At 45.2% G+C, this 21,524-nt stretch overlaps 1 pseudogene; it reads right to left on the bottom strand.

Annotated features, from left to right (window-relative positions):
- Window positions 1-3,414: 3,414 nt before the first annotated feature.
- LOC121677326 lies at window positions 3,415-9,877 on the bottom strand (annotated as a pseudogene).
- Window positions 9,878-21,524: the final 11,647 nt, after the last annotated feature.

Below are 21,524 nucleotides of genomic sequence, written 5' to 3'. Positions count from 1 at the left end.
GGTTGTAATCCCTTGGTGGGGGGGTTGTACAACCCTTTCACAGGGGTCGCTTAAGACCATTGGAAAATAGATATTTACATTATGATTCATATTATAGTTATGTAGCAAATTTACAGTTATGAAGTAGTAGCAACAAAATAATTTTGTGGTTTGTGGTCACAGCATGAGGATTATTAAAGGGTCGCAGCCGTAGGAAGGCTGAGAACCACTGTGCCAGAAGAACAAAGGGGTCCGGATGCACCGCATCAGCTTGGGGGAGTGCTTTGGGTTGCATTCCCCTCTTAAGGGGGACAGTGAGTCTGCATTGTGCTATTTTGTCTTCATGTGTCCTGTGTTTCTTTTCACTTTGGCACAGGCTAGACTTGTTTAGGTTGTGCAATATGGTTTTCCTTAGAATTCAGGAAGGCTCTTGCCTTAAAGGAGGCCAACTTACCCAGTCATGCCACTCTGTTTCTGTATGCTGGAAACAGTGAGCCCAAGGTATGGTGGTTAACATATTTATAAGACTGGAATAGATTTTAAAAATAAATGGACTGTGTGTTTTTATTGATAGTTTTGTACATATTACAGTGTGTCTCTGATTATTTTCACCCTCCTCCTGTCTCTCGTCGACACCCAGTCCCTTTCATGTCTTTTTACTTTTAATTTAATTTTTAAAACAATCTTTATTTTACATGCCAATCCCCAGTTCCCTCTCCCTCCCGTCCTCCCACTCCCTCCAACTTTCTCCCCCACTCTACCCATCCACTCCTCAGAGATGGTAAGGTCTCCTCCCATGGGGAGTCAACCAAAGTCTGTCACATCACTTGAGGTAGGCAGGACCATGGCCCTCCCCCTGTATCTAGGCTGATCAAGGTAGCCCTCCTTAGGGAATGGGCTACAGAGAGACAGTTCATGCACTAGGGATAAATGCTGGTTCCACTGGTAGTGGTCCTACCAACTGCCCATGCCACACAAACTGTTACCCTCATTCAAGGGCCTAGTTCGGTCTTATGCTGTTTCCTTAGCTGTCAGTCTGGGGTCCAGTGAGCTCCCACCTAGCTCGCAGTCAGCTGTTTCTGTGGGTTTTCATTTTGCTTTGTTTGATCTGAGTTTAACCAGGGTCATCTGTTGGTGACCATGGGTCTATAACTCTCAAATGGGGCCGAAGGTCACCATCAGGTACACGATTATATATAAAGTTTTAATAAAGATATAGTCGTGGAATTGGGTATGGAAGCATACACTGATGTGGGGAGAATTGTCTTATTCTGTCAATCTGTATTTAATAAATGCTGAATGGGCCAGGCAGGAAGTATAGGCGGGTCAACCAGACAGGAAGTAGAGGCAGGGCGATAAGAACAGGAGAATGCTAGGAAGGAGGAAGCCCCATTCCTCCCAGTCCAGCCCCAGCCACCGAAGAGGCAACATGAGACCTATCCACTGAAAAGGTACCGAGCCATGTGGCTAACATAGATAAGAATAATGGGTAATATAAGCTACAAGAGCTAATAAGAAGACTGAGTTAATGGACCCAATCAGTTTATAACTTATGGAGAGCTCTGTGTGATTTTTCTCTGGGACTAAACAACTGTGGGGTATCAGGCGGGCAGAAACCCCAACCAGCAGGCCCCTCATGCTTACAACAATACACCTTTAATTCCAGCACTCAGGTGGCAGAGGCAGGTGGATATCTTTGAGTTGAGGCCAGCTGGTCTACAGAGTGAGTTTCTGGACAGCCAGGCAGCTACACAGAGAAACCCCTTGTCTCAAACAAACAATTAAAAAGAATATACCACAGTGGAAAAGACAGAAACACAGGAAAAATTTAGAGAGAGAGAGAGAGGGAAAAAGAGAGAGAGAGACAGTCAAAAAAATTTAGAGAGAGAGAGACAGTCAAAGAGAGAGAGACAGACAGACAGACGAGAATATGAGTGATAAGCCCCCCATAAGATAATGGAAGTTACTTTTATAATAATTAAGTCTACTTGGCTGTGTCTCTGGGGTCATTTGAGGTAAGACGTTGAGGGTTAGTAGGAGTAATTATTGATTTATGCCACTACCAACCACCCAGGCCCTGGTCCAGACAGTAAGGATCTGATTGTTAGTGGGAGAATTTGATGTTTTTTAACCTCTGGCTTTTTATTTTTTGGTATTTAATTTTATGTGTATGAATGATTGCCTGCTTGTATTATGTGCGCCGTGTGGCCTGGTGCCTGCAGAGATCAGAAGAAGAGAACATCAGATCCCCAGTTCTGGAGTTGCTTAGCACTGACGCACACTACATGGGTGCTTGGAATTGAACCCTGGGTCTTCTGCCAAGAGCCATGGATATTCCTGAAGAAATGTGGGTCTATATAAGTAAACCAGCCCCAAAGAGAGGGCATTTGGTTCACAGGCTTCTGAGCTGGATGGCAGGACTAGCTCCGCCCCCTAGGAACCCAGATGATTCGTTTTGAGTTCCAGTGCCAGACACGATTATTACAGATTTTGTTTGCTTCCCTTGGTTCCAAATCATACCTTCTGGGTGGCCAGCCCGTGGAAAAGGACATAGAAGAAGGAAGCATTGCTTTTTGTCTGCTTGATGTCCCTCTCATCATCTATCCTGATGCATTCCATCAGCATTACCTTTGCTGATATTAGAACCTCTAGCACAATTTATAGCAGAAGCACTGTTTTAAATTCTAGACCAGCACTGCCAAATAAAATTGACTATGATGTTGGAATTATTATCACGTTCGATGACATTGCAAGACGTGCACAGACCAAGGCAGTTCGTACATCACAAAGCCAACACCCCAGGAGTACTCGAAGGATGCTACATACAGAGGAGGCAAGATGTAGTCACAAGAGCACAGGACAGATGCATTCCATGAGAGGAATAGTGGAACAAAGGAAAGAGGAAGCAATCCTTCATGCCCAACACAGTAAACCAGCAAACTCTACGCTAATAGGGGGTAAAGTAAAGAACAAAGAAGCCTACCAGAACAACTGCAAACAAAATTACAGGAACTAGTAAACATCTCTCAAAAAGAACTTTAAATTACATAACCTCAACACACCAATGGAGACAGAGACTTACCTACTGGCTTAGCTATCTGTTATTACTGAAAAACACATCTTATTGCTAAAGATTCCTATAGACGGAGAGTCAATAAATGGAAAAGAATCTAATAAATGAATGGGAACTGAAAACAAGCTGTTATAGCTATTCTGACATTTGATAGATGAGACTTCAAGTAAAAATTAATCAGAAGAGACAAATGCCATCATTTATTAATAAAGAGAATGATTTATCAAGAAGACACACAGGGGCTGGAGAAATAGCTTAGTAGTCAAGAGCACTGGCTACTTTTTTTTTTTCTGTTCAGCGATAATTGATTTATTTATACAAGGATAGCGTCATCCTTGCCAAACTTAATAGATTTTCAAACTTCAGTCCAATTTTCCTTCCTGGATAAGTTTTTCCTTTCTGTCCCTGTCTGTTTTGAAAATGTCAATACAGAAGATGAGGGGCCAAAATGCTGCCACAGCTCCTAAAAGCTGAATTCTTGGGGGTGGGTCTGAAATTAGGATAAATATTTGTTTGATCTGCATAGGTCCAACGAATCAAGGCAGGATCTTCGATGCTGCGTTTGGCGTTTGGGGTCGTTTTGTACTGAAGCAGATATTCCCGTTTTATTAAGCCGGGCCCTTAGCTCAAGCGCTCGATCTGCGCTTTTCGGGTCTCCGGAGGACCACGTCATACTCAGCTGGGTCGAGGGTTTTGGGGAGAGTGGCCAGGGGCGCAGGTTATACCTTGGAACCCGCACATCTTGGTTCCCACTTGGCTACTTTTGCAAAGGACCTGGGCTTCAGTTCCCAGCACCCACATGGTGGTTGAGAACTGTCTGTAACTCCAGTTCCAGGGCATCCAACGCCTTCTTCTGAACTCTGCAGCACTAGGCACATACATGGTACACAGACATGCATGTAGGCAAAATACCTATACACGTACAATAAAATAATGGTATTAATAGAAAGTAGATGAAAGACTGTAAATGTATTTGCCATCAAATGTTTGGTTTTCCCAACAAACAATAATGGGCCTAAAGGTCATACAGGTCTTGGTACTATACTAGTGGGTAACCTTAATAGCCAACTCTCACTCTCTAGATAATCAATAAGAAACCTGAGTTAGGACTATACCATAGATCAAATTGGGCTCAACAGATAGTACAGAATAGCCATACAATGGAAACAGAATACACATTCTTCTCCACCTGCCCATGGGAAGCATCTCTAAGATAAACCACATTCAAGCCATAAATCAACCCCTTACTGAAAACCAAGAGCTGAGATAATCCCTTTTATCACCTGCACTATACTAAATCATTCAAAGTGGACCAAAGATTTGAAGATCTGCAATTTTGAAACTACTATAGAAAATGGACTAAAAATACTTCAAGGTGCAGGCACGGGTGAGGATTTTCTGAAAGGGACTCCACAAGTGGAGGGAATGGGATCATATTAAAATTAAAAAGTTCTGTACAGCAGATGACACTGTCCAGAGCATGAGGAGACAGCTTCAGAATAGGAGAAAACTTTTGCCAACTACGCATCATGGAAGAATTTTAATCTAGAATATAAAAAGAGATAAAAAGTTAATCAACAAAACTCCAAACTACCTAATCAATAAACGTGATTATTTAAACAGAGAGTTCTCAAAAGAATAAATACAAATGGCCAGCAAATACTTGAAAAGTGTTCAACACCAATGTTAGCCCCCAGTGGAATGCAAATTAAAACCTCTTTGGGATTCCCTCTTAAACCAACCAGAATGGCTATCGTCAAGAAAACTAATTTCCCCCTCTTCTTCCCTACCCCGTTCTCTCCCATGAATCCCCAAAGTCATCAGCAAATATCATCAAACGTTAGCAGGTTTTTGGTGAAATGGAACAAATTAATCCCCAAATCTATGAGAAAAGCCAAAGGCCTCTAGTTTGTAGTGTGAAACGGCGGGGCTGCGTCCTGCTACCCGGCTAGCTTTACCCAAAATAATTACACGGAAACCTGTATTCTTTTAAACACTGCCTGGCCCATAGTTTCAGCCTCTTATGGTTAATTCTCACATCTTCCTTTAACCCAATATTTAGTAATCTGGGTAGCACCACGAGGTGTGGCTTACCAGGAGAGATCTTAACTGCGTCCATCTCGGAGAGGAGCAGCATGGAGACTCACTATCGTGACTGCCTGAAGCGTCTCTCCAACTCTACTTCCTTGTTCCCACAATTCTGTCTGTCTACTCCACCTGCCTAATTTTCTGTTCTTAAGGGCCAAGGCAAGTTTTCTTTATTAATCTAACCAATGAAAAGAAACCATAGACAGATAACTCTCCTCATCATTTCCCCTTTTCTGTTTAAACAAAAAATAAAGGCTTCAACTTAACATAGCAAAATTACATATAACAAAACAGTTATCAAGCAAGTATTACAGTTACAATATTTAAATCTATTTTATCTTTTATCATAACTAAGGAAAGCTATAACTATTTATTCTTCAACTCCATCAAAGACTCCAGAAGGATATAATGCTACCTAAGTAAACAAGAAAATAAGTAACTTATAAAACTCTAGAAATGAACAGAGACAACTACCACTCGCTGCCTGGACAGTCACCCAAAGTTCCTCTTGTACCGTTGGGGCATCCATCTTCAGCCTTTAGGCCCATAGTGTCCAGCAGACTTTTTCATGAAGCAGGAAATTCCAAAGACAGTTCAGTCACTTTCTGCTGTGTCCTGCAGAACGTCTCACAGACTCTTTCATGAATCAGGAACCCCAAAAGGCCATCTCACCTTTAGGCAAGTTCAGCAGTCCTCTTTCTGTGGGTTCCTGTGTCCAGTTTATGCAACAGTCCAGGCAAGAGCAGTTCCTTGCCCAAATGGCTAACAACTCCATAAGTAGCCTCTTCGATGCCCATCTTCCTCTCGAAGTAGATTGGTGCTGCCAGGAGCAGACGTGTCTCATTGTCATGAAAACCCTAATTATTTAAAACATTAAATGCCATATTCTGCAAGTCTTTGAAAGATATGAAGAATGTCTATCTAACTGAAAATATCTCTACTATCTAGAATCTAATAACATGACTACAAGCTTAACTATTATCAATGATTATCCACTAACAACCTATATTTCCTACTTATACATCACAGTTTTTAAAATGAACTACAATCACACTAGCTTAATCAAGATCAGAAATACATATACATATAACAAAATTGACCTTAAAATCTATACTAATGCAAATTCATATCTATATCATCTCCCCCTTTAAATGTAAAAGAAACATTATAAGCAATATTTGGGAAAATGGGCGGCAGTTTTTTTCTCTCCAAACTGCTTCCTGCTGAATGGGGGCGCTGTTATTTAGGTCTTCATGGTGTAACCTGTGTGCTAGGTTCCTCTCAGTTGGCAGTGAGTGAAGTAATTTTTTTGAGGGTGTTCACAGCAACCTTTCAGGAGGGCGTGGTCTATCATACCATATCGGGATAGAAGCAATCCACAGGGTGTCATCCTCTGTGAAAACAAAAGAAGACCCTCTTTTCCAAAGCATCATGTTCTTAGATCCAAATCCTGAAGTCATACCGTTAAGATGTCCATTCTGGTCTAGCCTGGCAGCCCATATAATGAATGTCTCTCTGTATTTAGCTCCTTTACAGTCAAAAATTTCAAAGAAAACACAACAAAATACATAATCCAGACTCTCTGTGAATTTTCCATTTTTATGTGGCTTATTTTCACTCTATCACTTTACTTTATTCTGTCTCTTTAAAGACTTTACCCTTTTTAAGGCATTAACTTTATTCTCTATATATTTATTTTTTCTCTCTCTCAAGCCTACGTTATATTCATCCAACATTGTGAGCCATTTAAAGGCCTTCTATGTCTGAATCTTTCCTATTGTGAATCTGTAATTTTTTACTATCCAGGAGCATTTCTTAAAATGTTAAGCACTTCTTAAAATCTTAAGTTGCGCCATGTAGAGGTAATATGGGTACTAGCCTGTTTTCAGCCAAGTCTAAACCTTAACTGCGCTGTTATCATGGTAATTACGATAGTTCCTGCCTGAGGTCAGCACAATTCAGCATGGCAGAGCAGAGCCAGAGCTTGCTCCTGCCTCAGTCATTTGGTGCCCCTGAGCCGCCACACAGTTTCAGGCACACAGCAGTCCACATTGGAGCCGCACTCAGCAGTTTAATTCTGAGACTGAGCGTGCAGCACAGAAACTCTTTTCATCCAAGTTACAACCAAATCTGACACACAGAGCACCGCGCAGCCTGGGAAACATCTCTCTCTATGGCGGCAGAAATCCAGCCATGTTCTCCTCCCGCCTCGCCTAAGCCCTGATTCCGCCATCTGCCCAGGTGCAGGCAAGGAGCAGGGAGCCCATTGGCCCCGGTCTCAGTGCACTCTCCTTCCTATCCCAAGTGGGAACACAAATATCCAGGGCCCATAAAAGCCATTGAAATGCTTTAAAGCCAGAGTTCACGCTGGCGGCACAGCACAAGGAAGCTGCGTTTTAAAATGACTCAGCTTTTTCTCTGCCGCTATTGCCGAAACAGGAAATCTCTGTATGGCACGTCCAGGCAAACAGCAAAAAAGCTGTGTTAAACTCTCTCTTCTCTTTATTTAAAGCTTTTTCAGGTTTTTACGTGGATTTGGTCACCACGTTGGAGCGCCAATCTGTAGTGTGAAGCGGCGGGGCTGTGTCCCGCCACCCGCAGCCGGCTAGCTTTACACCCGAAATAATTACACGGAAACTGTATTCTTTTAAAACACTGCCTGGCCCATAGTTTCAGCCTCTTATTGGTTAATTCTCACATCTTCCTTTAACCCATATTTAGTAATCTGGGTAGCACCCACGAGGTGTGGCTTACCAGGAGAGATCTTAACCTGCGTCCATCTCGGAGAGGAGCAGCATGGAGACTCACTATCGTGACTGCCTGAAGCGTCTCTCCAACTCTACTTCCTTGTTCCCACAATTCTGTTCTGTCTACTCCACCTGCCTAATTTTCTGTTCTTAAAGGGCCAAGGCAGTTTTCTTTATTAATTAACCAATGAAAGAAACATAGACAGATAACTCTCCTCCATCACTAGTTCCCAAACCTATTTTGAGAATTACAAAGTTTAAGAGCTGGTGCCACTTCACTACAGACTTCCCCACTAAGCTTCAGAAGTCAAGGGTTGGAGGAGCAAGGCATTTGCCTAAGGATAGGCATATGAACGCATGGGACACATTCAGAGTTAAAATAAATCTTCATATTTTGGCCAAGTGTCTTAGTTCTGCTGCTGTGAAGAGACCATGACCACAAGAGCTCTTATAAAGGAAAATATTTAATGGAGGCTGGCTTATAGTTCGAGAGGCTTAGTTCATTATCGTCATAGTGTATACATGATGCTGGAGAAGGAGCCGAGGGTTTTTACATCTCGATCCGCAGACAGCAGAAGGAGACCACACCGGGAGAAGCTTGAGCATCTGAGACTTCAAAGCCCAGAGTGACACACTTCCTCCCGCGAGGCCATACGTACTCCAACAAGACCACACCTCGTAATGTCAGTCCCTATGGGCCCAAGCATTTAAATACCTGAGTCTGTGGGGGCCATACCTATTCAAACCATCACACCAAGGATTTTTTTTTTTAAAACCAAAGATTCGTTGGGGAGTGGGAGTGTAAACTCCATGATAGAGCACTTGCCTAATATGTGATGGTCCTGGGTTTAAGACCAGCATGGCAATAAAATAAAACTCAACAAAGATGGACAGTGTTTTCAATAAACAAGGCTGCAGAAGAAAATTCAACATTTTCATGACCTTGGAGTACACTGTTTTCAGCGGCCTCCAAAACAGACGTAAGAAATGTCCTCATTTGCTTTCTGCTGCTGCGATGAACGCCATAACCAAGCAGCAGAGGAAAGGTTGACTTCAGCCCATAGCTCACACTCCATCGTGAAGGGAGGTCCGGCAGGAAGCTGGCGGCAGGAGCTGAAGCAGAGGCCATGGAGGAATGCTGCCTACCGCTTATTTTCCAAGGCTCACTCAGCTTGCCTTTTTAGACAACCCTCACAGGAGACTAGTCCCTCCCAGATCAAGCTTTAATCAAGAAAATCCCACAGACAAGCCCACAGGCCAATCTGAGGAAGACAGTTCCTCCATTGAGATTCCCTCTTCCCAGGGAACTATAGTTGTGGCGAAGTTGACAAAAACCAACTGGCACAGAGAATAAATAGGTGAGTGGAAAATAACAGGTGAGCTGAGGATAAACGATAAGCTGAGTTTCACCAACACTAAAATTTTTGCCCTTCTGTGTGTGCCCTATTGGGTGTTATCAGAATTTTTTTGTCTCCTCTAAAATTCATGTGGAAACCTAATCCTCAATATGACAGTGTTGGGAAGGGTATTTGGGGGGAACTGTTTGGGTCATGAAGACACCATCCCTGTATATGGATTAAGGGCATTATAAAAAGGCTTGTTGATGCAGCTTGCAGTTTCTATGCCCTTCTATGTAAAAACACAAGGGACAGAAGCAGGGACAGAATCCTAGAGACTGGGCCTGAACAGGCACAAGCATGCTGGCATCAGGAACCTGCATTTCATAGATTCCAGAACTGTGGAAAATACCTTCCTAGGTCTCACCTAGGCTTGGGGCCTGTCTGAGACAGCAGACCAAGGACAGGCTATCATTAGAAACGTGAAGAGCAAGCTACAAACCAGAGGAAACACGTTCGTCACATAGCTTGGCTAATGACTCATGTTCATAATATATAAAGAACTTACATCTTAATAATTTTCCCCAACATATTATTTTTATTAATTATTTGGGAATTTTGTACAATGCATCCTGATCACACTCACCTTCCATTCCTCCCAGATCTACCCTCCCACCCTTGACCCTTCCCAAAAGCCCCACCAAGTCCAATTTGTGTTGTTCATACACTCGCTGGAACACTCGCTGGAACACTCGCTGGAACCGCGGTCAAACTCCCTGTGGCCGACCCTTAAAGATGACTGAGTCCTTCCCTGCCCCCACCCCTTGCTAGAGGCCATCAACTGTGAAGAGCTACACATCAGCATCTTTATCACGGCTTTTAAGGACTCTCTTCAATAGCTTCCTTTCTTGGTGCAGAGGGAAAGGTTGTCACAGAACCCTACAATGTGTCTCATTATCAGTTATGAGTTTGCAGTCGTTGATACCACTGCCAAAGAAGCTTTTCTTGCCTGTAGCAGCTGGATGGCAGCAGGGATCACAGGTATCAGCATGGTCTCCGGCGGCAACGTGGACCACGGACATCAACATGGTCTCCTGCAGCAGCCTGGACCATGGACGTCAGCGTGGCTTCCAACAGCAGCATGGGTCACAGACATCAACATGGCTTCTAACAGCAGACACTAACATGGCCTCCAGCCGCAGTACGGACCACAAAAGTCCCTCAGAGGAGACTCAGTCCAGAAAATGAAGCACTCTTCTTCGCAGAACATCCTGCTGCTGCTAAAAGTCAGGGTGACACACGAGGCTGTGCAGCGTGTCAGGGCGTGTTCAGGGCCAGGGCTTGCGAGAGCCTCCAGGCTGCCTGCCGCCACCCTGCCCTTGGCACTGGCCACCCTGCAAACACTCCAGGCAAAGCCATGGTGTCTGCAGCCCCCAGCTGGCTGTACCAGAGCCCACACTGACCTCCCTCCAGCAGCATGAGCAGTGCAAGCAGCAGTGTGGAGGCTCCATGTAGTGGGCTGGACCTGTGGTTGGAACAGGTCGAGGTGGGTGTGGTGGTGGTGGTGGGAGCCTCCCAGTGGCCCGTCCAAGAACATGCTCCTTTGTCTTCTGCAGGCCGTGCTCCCACACTTGTCGTGGTCATGCCACTGCTCCATCCTGGCCATCTGTTTTTCCAATTCCATGAAACCACCTTATTTTTATTTTATTTATTTTATTTATTTATTTTTGATTTTTCAAGACAGCTTTTGGAGTCTGTCCTGGAACTCGCTCTGTAGACCAGGCTGGCGTCGAACTCACAGAGATCCACCTTCCTCTGCCTCTCGAGTGCTGGGATTAAAGGAATGCGCCACTGCCACCCCGGCCCCATGAAACCACTTTTTAAAAGGCATCTTCGCATAAACCTGCTGTTTTTTTTTTTTGTTGTTGTTGTTGGAGACACTGCGTGTCTGCAGGCTCATCCTTCAACACCCTCATCTCCCCACAAAGTCCCTGCATGTCTCTCAGGTGCCCTCTGCTGCCTTGAATCTCTGATACTTTATTTAACAAACAGCACAATTAAGAAATGGTCTAGTGCCCTGGGTGGATACCTCCTCTCAAGGTATTGATCAGGGTGTCCTGGAGCTCCCCAAACAGCACGGGCTATTGGCATTGCTCTTCGCTTTCCACTAGAATTTGAAGGTAAAACCCTATTGCTGACCAGCATACTTTGGTCACAGGCCATGGAGAAACCAAGCTGGTACTGATTGGGCAGCTTCCTTTCTGATGGCTAGTGCATTGGCTAATACCTTTGTCCAACTTGACATAAGCTAGAGTCATAAGGCCAAAGAGTTGCTTCCATCAGCCTGGCCACCAGGGCATTCTGGGGAGCAATTTTCTTGATTTATGATTGATGTGGAGGGTCCCAGCCCTTGGGCAGGTGGTCCTGAGAAATAGGAACACGAGCTTAAGGAGCAGGCCGCTAAACAGCATTCCTCCACGGCCTCTGCTCCTGTTCCTGCCTCCAGGTCTTCAGAGTTCCTGCTCTTACTTCCCTGTATGAACTGTGACATGAACGTGTAAGCCAAACAAATTCTTTCCTGCCTATGTTGGTTTTGGTCAGCATTTTATCTCAACAAAAAGCAAACTAAGTCAGCTAGCTTATTTTGGTAGGTGGCTAGGGGATAAAACTCACCAAAAATCGGATTCAATTTTGAACCTTGCGAGTTCATAATAACAGTAATAACCAGCATGCCAAGATATGTACATGGATACTGACGTGTAATCCTAACTAGTCTCTATGAATCCTCAGACCGAATGGGCCTGTCTCCACTTGCCTAGTGCCAGGATTAAAGGCATGAGCCTTCCAAGTACTGGGATCAAAGACTTGAGATCCCAAGTGCTGGGATCAAAGGCACGAGCCACCACCGTCTGGCTCTGTTTCTCTTTTAGACCGGTTCAATTTCTTGTAACCCAGGGTGGCCTTGAACTCCCGATTTTTCTGCTTCTTCCTCCCAGGTGCTGGGATTAAAGGTGTGTGCCACCACTTCTGGCTTCTATGGTTAACCAGTGGCTAGCTCCGCCCTCTGATCTCCAGACAAGCTTTATTTGTCAGAACACAAACAAAGTGTCACACAACAGGATACAATACTGGTACAAGTGTTATGGGGGTTACCAGCTGCTTTCTGATCTAATTTAGGAAGAAAACGCATGCTTGACACTGAAAATCTGGCCAAGAACTCATGGGTGGAGAGCTCTTAGGTCCCAGGGATGAACCTATTGCTATTACTTAGCTAAATGGGCAGAATCCCAAGCTGTACACCAAGTTCCTACCTCTATATCCATTTTAGACCTCATTAGAGTTTACTTGTATAGTGGACGGCAGTTAATGCAGAAATTCACAGTTGGCCAAAAAACAGAGAATAAAAGACCATGTAGTGCTCAGCCGTAATGGGGCATCTATATCACGTGTCTTTTCCCGCAAGGCTCAGGTACTATTGTAGAATGGGAGTCAGAAAGATGATAGGAACCAGAAATCAGGGAGAGTCATTGGATATGACAGGAGCACCGCTGTGCTTGCCTGCACAGGACAAGGTCATCCAGCTGGGTTGGGGAGTTATTGACAGCTGATGGATGCTGAGGGAAGGGGAACAAATTTTCTTTAAGGGTGTGGCCCTCGGTAGGTTAACCATGCTTCAGTGAATAGTCTCACATCCATGAGTATACGGATAGCTCAGACTGGTTCTGGGGAGAGTGGGGGATAAATATGATCAAAATACATTGTATACACATATGAAATACTCAAATAATTGGTGAAATATTATACATTTTAAAAGTAAAAAAATTTAAAAAGAGAAATAGGCTAATGGGCTTGGGAGATGGTTTAGTGGGTAAAAGGGCTTGCTGCTCAAATTGATCTGAATTCAAATTTCCATGTAAAATAGTGGGCATGTCCTTAAATGTCTGTAAACCCACAGCAGGGCTGTGGAGACACAAGGATACCCACAGGTCATTGGCCACTCATTCTAGCAGAAACCATAAGTTCCGGGGTCAGTGAGAGACCCTGCCTCGGAGAATAAGGCGCAGAGTACTTATGAGCATACGTGTGCTCATGACTTACACAGACTTGTCCATACAGGAACACATTACACGCACTCACATGAACACACACAAATAAACAATGTCTTAAAAAAGGAATCCAAAACCTGTTTTCAGGGGGAAAAATAGGTAAGTATGTAGCAGGGATAAATGGAAAATAGAACCAATAAAAACTAGAGGTGGTGATTATAACAGGGACCAAGGGCTGTGTTACGCTGAAGGAGACCCACAAACTGAGGGCAGAGGACAGCTAGGGATGTTTTTTAAAGGTGCTGAGATCAGGAACAACCATTTTTATCATTAGTATTGTTGGGGAATTTTAGCCAGTGCAATGGACATAAAGCTGTTAGGTCTCCATGGCAACAACAGGAGGCAAATAGTTACATACATGGTATAGGGGAAAGTGTGCCTTGGTGGTGCTGGGGCTTAGAATGTGACCTCAAAACTAGCATTCTGGATGTCACTCTCTTTGCCCCGCCTTTCTGTACGAGCTGGCCTCTGGAGAATTCTCTAAGCTATTCTGAAAGAGATCATTACTCTGACAGGCACCTGGCCTCTATGAACAGGCAGTGTTAGGGGTCCCCAGTATCCTGCCATTAGGCCACCCTGTGCAGCAAAAGAAGCATCCTCAAATAAAGCTGCTCACACACCAGCTGCCTCAGAGCTGCCCTTGTGTGGCCACAAAGCAGCTGCTTAGCAGAAGTGCAGCTTCTTCCCAGGAGCGTCTGAGCTGGACTCAGGAAGTTCTGGAGCTCTTTGCCAGAGCAAGGACCTAGTCCAAAGCTGGAACCCAGCCTGCAGAAGAAAAGACCAAGGTTTCAAGACACAGTGAGCGTGCAGCCCAGACTCAAGGCAGAGTTGCGTGTGCATGGAAAAATAAAGAGGTCCATCTGCTGACAGCTTGGTGTTGGGAAGATTCTTACTTCTCGCTTGCTTTAAATCCAGTTGCATGTAGTGTTGGGGACTCTGTTGTTTTGTTTTGTTTCCCTGTAAGACCTCACAGTATTTTTAGGTCTCAGTGTATAAGGAGTTTGTCTTTTTATTATTTACTCTTTTTTAAAATGTTTTTTGTCTCAATATTACTGTGTTTCTGTTCCTTTAGTTATTTATGTATGTATATGGTGTGTGTATATGTGTGTGTGTGTGTGTGTGCGTGTGTGAATTAAGGCATGTGTGTATTATAACCCCACCAGGCAGTCAGGATGGGGCCCAGCAACCCTGGAGGTTTCTTCTGTTGAGCCAACAGCTTGGGGACTGCTTCTGAAGATATTTTGATTACTAGAAAAACCACAGAAGCAGGCAGCTGACAGTGAGCTTCACAGCCTTCCCATGGAGGCCCAAACTCTTTCCAAAGTCCCTTTTCAACCGCCAAACAAAAAGCTAGGGAATGTCATTCACCTTTGAGACCCTTTCTGGGTGACTGGGTCTCAGTGACTGGGGCCAGAGGGACCGCCAGATGGGGTGGGAAGGTCTTGCTGAGAACATAGCTGCGGGAAGAATGAGCTACCATTTGTAAACCCCCCCCCCCACATACATTTTGGACCTTTGCAGCCCACCTGCTGCAGCTACCACTGACCACACACATGATCACAGGCAGAACCAGAAGGCCACTCTGCCATCCACAGAGTTCAGCTACCATTGTTTGAAACTGCAATGTCTTGGGTGGCTGCGAAACAGTAGGTAATCGTTGTGTGAGACTATTTCTGGGGAGACCTGAACAAATGTTTAGTCACCCCAGACAGAGAGCCACATCAGTCCAAAGCAAAGATACCATGAAAGTCCAACTTCGTAGACCAGTGAGTTTTATTGGGGTTACATACAGGAGGAGAAATGACTCAAAGGCAGTTGCTTCACTGAAGCCCACTTTGGCACGGGTGACAGTTTTTGTTATGGGTCTGAGGCTGCTCAGACATTCACTACGACAATGACCTAAAAAACATCTAAATCTCTGCAAAACTGAATCCAGTGGCCAGGGGGAGGGGCCAGAATGAGGCCCCTCAGAATTCTGAGCCCTGGCTATCAAAGCAGTAGTGGCAAGATAGTGACAGTGTCTCTCCTGGCCCCAGTCAGGTCACGGTTTTTCGAGGGCGCCAAGCAGAACTGGTGTGGTCCAGAGAAATCTGTTTACAATTATAACAAAGCAACGTGAAGGCTCCCAGCAAGGCCGTGTCTAATCTTAGATTTGGAGATGAGTGAAGCGGGGTTGGGGGTTACTGTACCTATGAGGTGGTAAGTGGGGTGGGTGGGTGTGGGGGTGCGTGGTGCAGGCGGCAGCCAGAGGTCCAGTCCTGGCTATAGACAGAGGACAGTGGAGGAAGCAGAGAGAAGTACTAGCAAGGAGCCGCCCCAGCTGCGCCCATGCCCTCATTCTGTCCCCTTGCTTGGTGTGGAAGCCTTTTCCATATATGGAAAAAGTTAAAGGAAGCACAGAAACACATTTCAAGGGATGGGACAGCAAAAATGAAACCCACAACCATAGGACACAGATCGGTGGTGTTTTCTGAATTGAAGATTCTGACCAATTATTTTAAAATTATTTTCAAAGCCAAGAAACAACATAACAAATAATCCATGCAACATAAAACAGACAAAACTATGATTTGATGGCTACCTCCTATTTCCAGAACCATTGCTTTCCAACCCAAACAAGGGATCTTCCGCGTTCTGAGGGTCCCTCTGATTAATGCTGTGTTCAGCCTTCCCTGTAGTGAGGAGCAGCAGGCAGGCCTGCTTTTCATCCCGCCTGGCTCCCAGCCACCGGCTAGCTTATGCCCCGAAATAACAACACACAAACCACACAAACTGTATTCATTTAAACACTGCCTGGCCCATTAGTTTCAGCCTCTTACTCACATCTAGATTAACCCATATCTAATAATCTGTGTAGCACCACGAAGTGGTGCCTTACCGGGAAGATTCTAGCGTACGTCCATCTTGGGCCGGGGCTTCATTGCGTCTGGCTTGGTGGCTGGCTTCATGGCGACTGTCTCAGAGAGGAGAGGCGGGGGCAATTATCTGAGCCATCTACCTCACTTCCTTCTTCCTGTTCTGTCTACTTCACCCACCTAAGGGCGGGCCTATTAAATGGGCCAAGGCAGTTTCCTTATTAACGAATGGAATCAACACAAACAGAAGACTTCCACATCACTTCCCATGATTCCCACAGATGCGCTGCAGACAGAAAGGACCCTTACCCACACCTCCACAGGCTTTCGGCTGCCTGTTTCTCCAGGCTGTTGAGTACTGTGGTGAGGATCTGTAGGTGGTCTCCAACAAACTGGGTCCATCAGAGGTCTCGGCTCCCCCATGCCGGAAGCCCTCAGGCTCTCAAGGCCTCTGTGTGGATAATAGGGATTGGGACTGGGGGCTCTCTTCAAATGCTGGTCCTGTCTGAGTTCTCAGTTCCCAGTTTGCTGGAGCCTCAGGGCCCAACGCTGGTCAGAAGAAAATGGCGAATCGGGCTGAACACCCAGATCTCAGTGGAACCTCCAACTGTTATGGATCCGGGGTCACTCAGAGATTCACGGTGACCATGAATACATCTCATAAGAGGAGACTTTATTCAGATAGTGGCACTAGGACTGCACCTGAGAGTGCTCCTAAGATGCAGCACCTGGCCTTTCTAGTTTTTGGGTTTTTTTTGAGACAAAGTTTCTCTGTGTAGCTCTGGCTGTCCTGGAACTCACTTTGTAGACCAGGCTGGCCTGAACTTAGAGATCCACCTGTGTAGTGATGAGCTGCGGGCAGGCCTGCTTTTCATCCCGCACAGCTCCCAGCCACCTGGCTAGCTTATGCCCCAAAATAACAACACACAAATTGTATTCATTTAAATACTGCCTGGCCCATTAGTTTCAGCCTCTTACTCATATCTTGACTAACCCATATCTAATAAGCCGTGTAACACCACGAGTAGTGTCTTACCGGAAAAGATTCAGCATGTCTGACCTGGCGGCTGGCTCCATCTCCTCTGTCTCACTAAGGAGAGGCATGGCGACTGTCTAACTTCCCAGCATTCTGTTCTGTCTACTCCACCCACCTAAGGGCCAGCCTATCAAATGAGCCAGGCACTTTCTTTTTCTTTTTCTTTTCTTTTTCTTTTTTTTTTTTTTGGTTTTTCGAGACAGGGTTTCCCTGTAGTTTCTAGAGCCTGTCCTGGAACTAGCTCTTGTAGACCAGGCTGGCCTCGAACTCAGAGATCCGCCTGCCTCTGCCTCCCGAGTGCTGGGATTAAAGGGGTGCAGCACCACATTCAGCAGAAGCTTAGTTTAACATATGTGTCTTGCAGTTGTCATCTTTTGGGGCAGAGTAAGCAAGTTTGATTACAAAAGCAGAAGCAGTGGCTAATCTTATGACTAATCTTGCAAGAACAACAAGTATTTCAAGATAAGTCAATTTTGAGAATAGTCTTCAACATCTGGAAGAAGAGGGAAGAGGGCTGACAGGGTACAGCCTATACAAACTAGGGGTTCATTCTTATCTATACCTATCTATCCATTTATATATCCATCTTAAGTATAGTAATTAAATCTTAATGCAATGTTGACCATCACAACTCATGAGAGCTGGCCACCTGGAGCTCATTGTACAGCTTTTAGGCATCTCTGCAGAGTGGAGAGTGTCCTTTCTACTGCTCTGGGTCTCCTTCAGGCAGCTCTATGTGATTCTCAGCAGTCCTTGTTTTTTCTACAAGGTTGATGATGGAGGGCCCTAGTGAATCTGGCTAGTTTTCAGGAACTTCCTGAAGCTTCTGAGTTGTTTACTGTTAATCCTAAACATTGCAAAAGATCCATTCCACAATTTTTGAGCCAAATTTGAAGTACGCTCTAATTGGATATTGGCCAGGATGATGGACTCTGGCTAGGTCCATACCCATGGTGTAGGAGGGTCATCTGTCTATGTGTTACTTTCCTTGGTTAATAAAGAAACTGCCTTGGCTTTTTGATAGGCCAGCCCTTAGGTATGTGGAGTAGACAGAATAGAATTGTGGGAGGAAGACAGCAGAGTCAAGCAGACACCATGACTCTCCTCTCAAGACTGACACTGGTTAGACTCACGCTGGTAAGCCACAGTCAAGTGGCAATACAGATATTAGAAATGGGTTAGATCAATATGTGATAGTTAGCCAATAAGGGACTGGAGATAATGGGCCAGGCAGTATTTAAATGAATACAATTTGTGTGTTGTTATTTTGAGTGTTAAGCTAGTCATGTGGGAGCCCTGTGGGACGAAAAGCAGGCCTGCTCGCCTCATCACTACATATCCAGGTTCCCAGGAATGTCATTGAGTCACATTTGCTGAGATTTCTAAAGGTATAATCACAATATTTCCACCATATTTCCACTCAGGGGCAAGCATATATTCTGACATGTTCCCTGTCTGTGTACCTTCCACCTACATCCATCCAACCAGGGGTAAGTGTACATCCTGACATGTTTCCTGCCCACATGTGATCAAGCACGTATGGTGTGGATGGATCAAACAAACAAAACAAACAGGAAGTTATTCTTAACTGTCTTAATAGCAGACAGAACCCTTAACCTGCTGGTCTGGGCCTCTTCCAGGTATATTTTTCCTGTTTTAGCCTCCCATTAACTTGCAAGGTGCACTGTTCTTGTTCTTGTTCTAGTCTCACATTTACTTCTGGAGTCTTAAGGAGGCTCCCTTTAAAACATCTTGTAACTTAAGGAGCTTCCCTGAAGGATGGAATGTATCAACTCGCAGGTACTGTTCTACAACAATGATAAAAAACCATCTACATAGTATCTACAAACTAGGCAGCCTGGTTGAACGGGCTCCTGGTATCCTAGAGGTTTTGTAGACCTTGAAGTCTGGAATTGTGTCAATAACCTTGTTTCGGTCTAAAGAAGGGTTGTGTATAGCCCGGGAAAAGGATAGGATATATCAGCTCCATCAAGCTGTCGTACCTGACCATATATGAGTCTAGTGGCTGCATGAGGGCATGGCTGGGGGTAAGGCCACAGGAACAAGAGAATGCATCAGTCAACGGTGTGTGGACCTGCTTCCAAGCCCAAATATTCCAGGGGCCAGAGACATCTCCTATAGGGTCTAGAAGTCTCCAGACACTTCCTCCCACACATGGTATCCACTTGAAACCAATCTTTTCTGGTAGAGTTTCTATTGCATGAAGAGACACCATGACCACAGCAACTCTTATAAAGGAAAACATGTAATGGAAGTGGCTCACAGTTCAGAGGTTCAGTCCATCATAGTGAGACATAGCAGCATGCAGGCAGACATGGTGCTGAAGAAGTAGCTGAGAGTCCTTCATCTTGCATCAGGAAGTGGTCTGTTTCACTGGGTGCAGCTTGAGCATATGTGAGACCTCAAAGCCCTCCTCCACAGTGACACACTTCCTCAAATAAGACCACATCTCCTAATAGTGCCACACCCTTTGGGGACCATTTTCTTTCAAACCATTACATTCAATTCCCTGATCCCTAAAGGCTTATAGCCATATCACAATGCAAAAATACATTCAGTCCAACTTCAAAAGTCCCATAGTCTTTTATAGTCTCAAACTTATTTAAAAGTCTGAAGTTGTAAGTATCATCTGAGATTCATGCAGTCTCTTAACTGTAATCACCTATAAAATCAAACTCAAAGCAGATCACATACTTCCAATATATAATGGCACAGGATATGCATTACCATTTCAAAACATAGGAAAAGAAGCATAGGGAGGAAATACTGGACCAAAGCAAGACCAAAATCCAGCTGGGCAAACTCCAAACTCTGCATCTCCATGTCTGATGTCAAAATGCTCTTCATATCTCCAGTTCCTTTCAGCTTTGTTGGCTGCAGCGCACTTCCTTCTCTTGGGTTCGCCCCACCCCTGTCAGCAGCTCTCTTTGACTTGGATCCCACTGCTCTGGCATCTCCAACATCTTGGGGTCTCCAAGGCAATCAAAGCTTCACCTCCATCACTTCACACAATGGCCTCTTTGCTCCTCCACTCAGGGACACCCTGACACATGCCTGGCCTCAGCAGCCTTCCTTAGTCTCAGGGGCAAATCCCATAGCTCCTTTTTTCCACCCTCAACTCCAGAACCATGTGGCCGAAGCTGCCAGGTTCTGCTGCTCACCAGGACTTGAACATGGCCCCCTCCTTCAATTACATCTTCACCGGCTTCTTTCCTTCACTGCTTAAGCTTGGCTGAAACTGGATCTGTAGACCAGGCTAGGCTCAAATTCAGAGACCCACCAGCCTCTGCCTAGGATTCTAGAAGAACGAGGTTAAGTCTGCAGAAACAAAGTTGAGACTTGGACATCTCTGTGGCTGAATGGGATTCTCGGCTGCAATATTGTTCCAACAACCGTATGTCCTCTGTGAAAATCACCAGGGATAAGAAAGTTCCAATCGTGTTAGTGATGAGAGGGGCCCACAGGGCTGGTTGCAGTGTTGATGTTCACAAGTGGGACCGTCTCCAGTTCTGAGTCTTAAGACCGAGGTTCTTTGTGGGAGCCAGGCAATAACAGAACCTTTGACGAACACAGGCGGAACACATGAGTGGGCTACTCCTGCAGGATTGAGTGAACGAGTACAAGAATGGACAAAGTTTCCCTCTCACTCTGGGTCTGAGCACCCAGCGCTTCATCCCCTGCCCCCCCCGGCATTTGTGAGGAGGGAGGAGCCATAGCAACAGGTCCTAGGCATGGCTACAGCCATGACCGGACAAGGCTATTCAAGTGTGTCCATAGAGGCCTGCCCCACACCCCTTTGGCAGAGGATGATGTTGGCCAATGAGGTGGCAGGAAGAGTAGGTTCCAGTCGCCACCCAGCTGATTAGGATGGGTCAAGTTGTTCCACATCAGGGAGAGAAGTGACATAGGCTCATTTAAGATATGGGTGTCTGCCATCATATATGACTTACTTGCAGACAAGGTGACTTGCTCTGTGTTACCCGGTGCATGGGATTCAAGGGACAGGAAAGTCTAGTTTTTTTGTACAAGAATGAGCATATGGGAGAGGCTCTTAGGCCACTCTGGAATCCATTCTGGCTATAGTTTGAATGCGTGTGTCACCTAGCATTCACAGGCTGAGATACTAACCCCCAGGGTGATGTGGGGAGGTGGGGTCTTTGGGGATTATGAGGTCTTATGAAAGGGCTCCAGAGAGCTTTGTGTCCTCTTTGCCATGTGAGGTCAGAAGGAAAAGGCCCCCTCTGTGAGCCAGGAAACAAGCCTTCGGCAGGCAGAACTGAAT

This window comes from Arvicola amphibius, chromosome 10 (genome assembly GCF_903992535.2).
Source record: "Arvicola amphibius chromosome 10, mArvAmp1.2, whole genome shotgun sequence".
Lineage (NCBI taxonomy): Eukaryota > Metazoa > Chordata > Mammalia > Rodentia > Cricetidae > Arvicola > Arvicola amphibius.
The sequence above is the reverse complement of the archived record's forward strand: the minus strand, read 5'-3'. Positions and strand labels throughout refer to the sequence as shown.